This window comes from Pongo abelii, chromosome 2 (genome assembly GCF_028885655.2).
Source record: "Pongo abelii isolate AG06213 chromosome 2, NHGRI_mPonAbe1-v2.0_pri, whole genome shotgun sequence".
Lineage (NCBI taxonomy): Eukaryota > Metazoa > Chordata > Mammalia > Primates > Hominidae > Pongo > Pongo abelii.
This window is the reverse complement of record NC_085928.1, coordinates 179,880,437-179,888,274: the sequence shown is the minus strand read 5'-3', so window position 1 is coordinate 179,888,274 and position 7,838 is coordinate 179,880,437. Positions and strand designations below refer to the sequence as shown.

At 38.9% G+C, this 7,838-nt stretch overlaps 1 pseudogene; it reads left to right on the top strand.

The window, feature by feature from the left end:
- The first annotated feature begins 239 nt into the window (after window positions 1-239).
- Window positions 240-1,088, top strand: LOC100434741 (four and a half LIM domains protein 1-like; annotated as a pseudogene).
- Window positions 1,089-7,838: the final 6,750 nt, after the last annotated feature.

The following is a 7,838-nucleotide window of genomic DNA, read 5'->3' as shown; positions in this document are numbered from 1 at the left end:
AATGGTTGAACAGCTCATAATGAAGAATTGATTCTGAGAATCTGTGGGATACTTCAAAAGAGAATGAATACAATGCATATATTAAAAGAGGAGGCAGTCTGCAGCCACTGCCATCTCTGCCACCGCCAGCTGTGCGGGTGAGTATCCCCAGGCAGCACGTTGGAAGTTGTTTTCAACCGTATCCAGCCCTTGCCAAATACTTCCTATTTGTCACACATCCAAAGTGAGGTCCCTCCAGCTATAAGGTGGGCACCATGGTGGAGAAGTTTGACTGTCTCTACTGCAGGGACCCCTTGCAGAGGAAAAAGTATGTGCAGAAGGGTGACCACCACTGCTGCCTGAAATGCTTTGACAGGTTCTGTGCCAACACCTGCATGGAATGCTGCAAGCCCATCCGTGTGGACTCCAAGGAGGTGCACTATAAAAACTGCTTCTGGCATGACTCCTGCTTCCACTGTGCCAAGTGCCTTCACCCCTTGCCAATGAGACCTTTGTGGCCAAGGACAACAAGATCCTGTGCAACAAGTTCGCCACTCAGGAGGACTCTCCCAAGTGTAAGGGGTGCTTCAAGGCCTTTGTGGCAGGAGATCAAAAATGGAGTACAAGGGGACCATCTCGCACAAAGACTGCTTCACCTGTAGCAACTGCAAGCAAGTCATGGGGACTGGAAGCTTCTTCTCTAAAGGGAAGGACTTCTACTGTGTGACTTGCCATGAGACCATGTTTGCTAAACATGGTGTGAAGTGCAACAAGGCCATCGCATCTTGGGGAGTCACCAGGATGAGCCCTGGCAAGCCGAGTGCTTTGTGTGTGTTACCTGCTCTAAGAAGCCAGCTGTGCAGCGTTTCACCACTGTGGAGGACCAGTAGAACTGTGTGGATTGCTACAAGAACTTTGTGGCCAAGAAGCGTGCTGGATGCAAGCACCCCATCACTGGGTTTGGTAAAGGCTCCAGTGTAGTGGCCTATGGACAATCCTGGCACGACTGCTGCTTCCACTGCAAAAAATGCTCTGTGAATCTGGCCAACAAGCACTTTGTTTTCCACGAGGACCAAGTATATTGCCCTGACGGTGCCAAAAAGTTGTAAACTGACAGGGGCTCCTGCCCTGTAAAATGCAATTTGAATTTTGTTCTTTGTGTCCTTACTCTCTGCCCTATACCATCAATGGGGAAGAGTGGTCTTTCCCCTCTTTAAAGGTCTCCTTCTGTCTTTTCTCCCATTTTACAGTATTACTCAAATAAGGGCACACAGTGATCATGTTAGGATTTAGCAAAAAGCAACCCTGCAGCAAAGTGAATTTCTGTCCAGCTGCAACTGAAAAACGAAAACTTAGGTAGATTGACTCTTCTGCATGTTTCTCACAGAGCAGAAAAGTGCTAGTCATTTAGCCACTTAGTGATGTAAGCCAAGAAGTATATGAGATAAAGCCTCCACTGAGATGCCTCTTGCGGCTCAGCTGGGACCTACCGTGTAGTCACACGACATGCAAGAGTTGTAGTGGCTGCTTCAACTCGCTGCTCACCCTCTTCTGTGAGCAGGAAAAGAACTTACTGACGTGCATGATTTAACTTCCTCATCAAAACTCTGACCTTCCTTCTGTTATTTTGTGCTTTCAAATGACTAATATGCACTCCCAGAAAATTAACATTTGAACTTAGCTGTAATTCTAAACCGTACTAATGTTTGATTTCCCCGTGTGGCATGTTTTCTGAGTGTTCCTACCTTAAAGCATGGAACATGCAGGTGATTCGGGAAGTGTAGGCAGATCTGAGAAAACGAGCCTGTTTCAGAGGAACATTGTCACAGCAAATACTTCTGGAAACTTAACAAAACTAACCCTAATGTCCTTTTTATTGTTTTTAATTAGGAATATTTTTGTTTTAATTAATAGCAAAATAGTTTATAGGTTTGGAAACTTCCATGAAAATATTCTATTTATTTTATTTTATTATTATTATTATTTTTTGAGATGGAGCCTTGCTCTGTCGCCCAGGCTGCAGTGCAGTGGCACATTCTCAGCTCACTGCAACCTTCGCCTCCCAGGTTCAAGCAATACTCCTGTCTCAGCCTCCTGAGTAGCTGGGACTACAGGCGTGAGCCACTACACCCGGTTAACTTTTGAATTTTTAGTAGAGATGGGGTTTCAACATATTGGTCAGACTGAACTCCTGACCTCAGGTGATCCACCCACCTAGGCCTCCCAAAATGTTGGCATTACAGGCGTGAGCCACCGTGCCTGGCCTGCATGAAAATATTCTAGCCCTTTCAGATGTTCCTGTAGTGTTGAAATTCATCCTATGAAAGTAACTGCAAAACTCTATAGGGGGAGTTGAGCAGGTGCCAGGGCTGTCATCAACATGGATATGACATTACAGAGCAGTGGTGAGTTGAATCCCTTGTAACGCAGTTGTCTGCTCTTGTCCATGTGTTAATGAGTGCTGCAAAGTCCCTTCTATAGCGATTCCTAGGAATTTTCCTCAAGAGGAAATGCGGATTTCTACCTACCGCTTACCTGAAATACAGGATCACCTACTTACTGTATTCTACATTATTTTATGATATAGTATAATGAGACAATATCAAAAGTAAACATGTAATGACTATGTGTACTAACATTCTTGTAGGAGTGGTTAGAGAAGCTGATGTCTCATTTCTACGTTCTGTCATTAGCTGTTATCGTCTAATGTTTCAGTGTATCCTTATGGAAATAAAGCAGTATATAAATTTAAAAAAAGAGGAGGATTAGTCCAGGAACTACAGAATGATTAACTTACTTTTATACTGTAAAAAAGTTAGTATTCCCATGATGTTTCTCCAAAATAGTTCGAAAATAATTAGAAGAATTATAAATTATAGTGTGTATCTCTCCTCTCTTACCAAGGACTAAGGGCTAACGTATCAACATACCTCATTTTACTGTGCTTTGCAGATACGGCATGTTTTACAAATGGAAGGTTTGTGGGAACCTTGAGTTGAGTAAATCTATGGGTGTTGTTTTCCCAACAGCATGTGCTCACTTTGTTAGCTTTTTCTTAAGCAATAAGATGTTTTTAAATTAAGGTAAGTACATTTTAAAAGACATAATACTATTGCACACTTAAACTATGGTATAGTGTAAACATAACTGTTATATGCACTGGGAAACCAGAAAATTCCTTTATTGCAGTGGTCTGGAACTGAATCTCAGATATCTATAAGGTATGCCTGTATATTAAAAAACTGGTAAGAATTTTTTTTTTTACAGTAACCAAGTGTTTTATGCTTTTTTGTTTGATGAGAATAACTTCTAGCACTATGAAACAAATAGCTATTTAATTCAACAATCAGTTTAATAAACTTTTTGTAACCCCAGCTAGCAAAATAAAGTTACCTATTAAGAAATGAGCCAAAGAGGAAGGTGAACTATTTTAGAAACGTAGTTTAAAATGTATATGTAGTGACAGAGCGAGACTTTGTCTCAAAAAAAAAAATGTATATGTAGTTAAAAAATCTAAAACCATCCATATTTTTTCAAAATGGCATTCAATGATGTTCAAGTAAACTATTTCCTTTACTCGGGAGATGAGTTTCTCACACCTGCACAATGACATCCTGTGGCTATTATCAGACATATCGGAGACCTTGGACCTTGTGTTGATTTATGTAGAGGATTCCCTTTCCAGAGGATATGCTGGATAAGTCCAGCAAATTGACTGCAACTCTCTATAAAACAGATCTTTCATATATCTGTAATAAAATAACAGTGAACATATTTACCATAATGAGAAACTGCATTTGCTTGAAGTATAATACATTTTTAGTGTTAGTGGGCAGAGTAAAATATTCCATATATTTTAAATAACTAATGGAAACAATTTAATGGAATTAAAAAGATTTCATGTATTTAAAAATATAGGTTTTTTTTTTTTTTTTTTTTGAGACTGAGTCTTGCTCTGTTGCCCAGGCTGGAGTGCAGTGGCACAATTTTGGCTCACTGCAACCTCCGCCTCCCAGGTTCAAGTGATTCTCCTGCCTCAGCCTCCCGAGTAACTGGGATTACAGGCATAAGCCACCACGCCCAGCCCTATACTGTTTTTTAAACATTGGTATCCACACTTATTCTATAACTCTTATAGCTATATGTTGGCTGTTTAGTAAACAGATTTTTTAAAACTTTTATTATGGAAAACCTCAAATATATACAAAAGTAGAGTGAATAGAATAGTGAACCTCATGTAGTCAAAACACAGCTTCAATAAGTATCAACTCATGACTGAACTTATTTCACCCATAGTCCCAGTAATCTACCTGAACCCTACCCACTCAATAGATTTTTGGAAGCAAATCCTTGTCATGATATTACTGGGAGAAATACTCTTTTTTGGGACTCTTGTTTCTACACATCTTGCTGGGTGGACCAAGAGACTGCAAGGCCCTAACTAGTCTTTTACCAGAACCATTTTTCAAGGTTGATTATGTAGCTGGTAACCTTAAAAAATGGGTAATCCTTCCTTCCACACCCATCACCACCCCTGAACAAAGAGCAGGCTTGCTTACTGCTTGCTATAAAATTGGTGGTTTCCCCAAGTTGTGCTCCTCAGCTGTGAAGCAAACCCACTGTATGGGCAGGTAGCCTCTGGGCCCCTCTGTATTGCTCTTGTAGCACCTGGGGGCAAAAGGAACCAGTACACATATGCTGATGTTCATGCTGCTACTGTGTCATGAGTAATAAAGTTCTTTGTCTCTGACCCAAGAGGCTCATGTGTTCTGCCAGTCTCCATAAAATAATAACAGGCTAATTTATTAGGTTGGAGGCAGGATCAAATCTAATCCCAGATACAACATATATCATTTTATCTGTACATATTTCAGTATATATTTTTAAAAAATAAGAAGTCTTTTAAAAAAGCTCACAATACTATATTTTTTAACAAATAACAGTAATTTTTAATATCATTGAATATCCCAAATTGTGTTCAGATTTCCCTAATTGTTTCATTTTTTACAATGTATTTGAAAAAGGGTTTAAATAAGTTTCATGATTATATTGGGTGATTTGAATTCAACAAATTTTATTTTAGTAAAAAATATATAAAATTTGTAATTTTAACATACAAGTTGGTGGTATTAATTATATTAAGAATTTTGTGCAACCATCACCACTATTTCCAAAACTTTTACATCTGGGTTATTTGAATCTTAAGTATCTTTCTTTTAATCTACAGGTTTTCCTTTTCCCATTCCCTTGCATTTATTTGTTGGAGAAAATCAGGTCATTTCTACTATAGTTCCCCATAATTTGGATTTTTACTATTTTTATAACTGCAGTGATGTTTAACATGTTCCTTTGTTCCCTATATTTCCTGTAAATTGGTTTTTGGATCTAGAGGTTTATTTCGACTCACGTTAATTTTTTTTTTGGTAAGACTTTCATTCATATGGGGTTTCATGGATTTCCATCAGATGGCACATGATGTCTGGTTATTTCTCTTTTTGAGATGTTAGCAGCCATTGATGACTATTGCCTAGATTACTTATGTTTTAGGGGTGCATAATGGTGATATTCAAATTCTATTATTTCTCCTTAATAGCTATAATACTTCCCTAAAGGAAACAGCTGCATAGTACTCCATTGCCTGGATATTTACTCAATCAGTCTAAACGTATTTCATAAGTCATAATTCCCTATTTATCAAACATAATTTTATTGTGATGGTTTTCCAACAAGAGAGAAGTTGTCATTGTTGTTGCTTTGTTTTTTATTCATAAAGAGTGCAGAGTATGCTTCAAGCCTAAAGCAGCATTTGAGAAAAAGTTAAAAACTATTTCTAGATGATAATGTAAATAAAAATCCTCACCCTCCAAAATAATCTGTTCATAAAGTGTCCCTTTTGTTAAAAGGTACCCAGGAGTCTTTAAACTGGGTAGAAGGCAATCTTGGCGGGGACAAGCAATTTCAGTTTTATTCTCTTCCAATGAAGAGTACTGAGAGCTGGGGAGGGCCTCCTTTACATGTGTTCTTCTGGTTCTTTTTTAAATGCATGAATCTAAAATTAAGCACAGTGGTTTTTTCTGGTGATAGTACATGCCAAGATGGCATATCGGAACATTTTCCTTAGAGCAACATTGAGATACATCTGTGCAAATCAATCAATTACCAACTCAATGGACTTATTTAGCAGCAATACGAAACTCAAAAGTCATCATAGTGATTGAACCTCATTATCACTTTGCCATTAAAAATATTAAGCATTTCTTTTTATCCCTCACCACAGCATCTGTAACTCACACCTGGCATTTTGTGAAACTTCTGTATGCTGGGTAGTATAGCAGGTGAAATGTCACATGACCAAACAGTTCTTCGGTACACTGAGCATCAGATGAATAAAAAGAGGGAAAGAGGAAGTGAAGCATTTTTCAAGTTATTTTTAGTAAAAATCTTGCCACTCGTTATTCATTGGCTTATTGCCTTCTTAAACAACTTATAAAAGAAGACATATTTTTGAAATATGGAAGGATTTTCTGTCTGTCCCTGTCTCTCTCTGCAAAGGGACCAAGAGAGTAAAGTAACAATTCACAAATATATGTGATGGTTTGATACAGTTTTTAATATCAGAAGAAAAACCTGTTGTCTTAGTGAAAATGAAAGAAATGGAAGCTTAACTAAATTAGACTTGTAGGAAAATGATTTCAAAAGCCCACCTTCCAAATCAAAAAGTGAATGTGGGTAGCATGCAATTTGTGTTTACTAAATGCAACTTAATTTGTTTGTTTCAGTACTCCATTATTGTGAAATAAATTACTTCAAAACTTAGTGGCTGAAAACAACACACATTTATTCTCTCACAATTTCTGTGGGTCAGAAATCCAGAGTGGCTTAGCTGGGGGCCTCTGGCTGAGGGTCTCTCATGAGCTGCCATCAAGCTGTGGGCTGGAGCTGAGGCACCTTCGAGTTTCCTTACATGGCTGTTGGCAGCGTCAGAAGATCCATTTCCAAGTTCATGTGAGGCTCTCCACAGGGCTGCCTGGAGACAAAGAATCTGGCTTCCCCAAGAGTGAGAAATCCAGAGAGAGAGAGAGAGAGCGAGCACCCAAGACAGAAGCCACAAAAGTGACATCCCATCTATCACGACTTCTGTATTCTGTTCGTTAGAAAAGCCTCAATACCGCCAGCCCACCCTCAAGCAGAGTAGATCACACAAGGGCTTGGGATACCAGGATGCAGGGATCCTTGTGGGCCATCTCAGAGGCTGCTTACTAGAGTTTGCTCATTTTAAATGTAAATTTTTTAAATAGAAAATATATTCTCATGGTTAAAAATTCAAAATGTACAAGAATGTATATAGTAAGAAGACTTCTTCATATCCCGTTAGCCAATCCCCTCCTTGAGCAAATTGTCATCATTTTCTTGTTTATCCTTTCAGAGACATTCTGTTAAACATCAAGTTGAAAATGTGATATTCCACAGGGTGTGAGCAGAGAGCACTCCACCTTGCCAGCTCAAACCTGCTTTGCAGAGATAACTTCCTCACCCCTTGGATGAAATTTCAAGTGGATACTATGACTTTTCACCTCCCTCTCAGATAAAAAGCAGTCCTCCAGTCACTTTCAGTCATAACATAGTTTTATTTCAGAAATAAAATACCTAGTCATGAGTAATAGTCAAACTCGATTTTTTTTTTTTTTTTTGAGATGGAGTCCTGCTCTGTCACCCAGGCTGGAGTGCAGTGGCACGATCTCAGCTCACTGTAGCCTCCGCTTCCCAGGTTCAAGCAATTCTCCTGCCTCAGCCACCCGAGTAGCTGGGACTACATTCACGCACCACCACGCCTAGCTAATTTTTTTTTGTATTTTTAT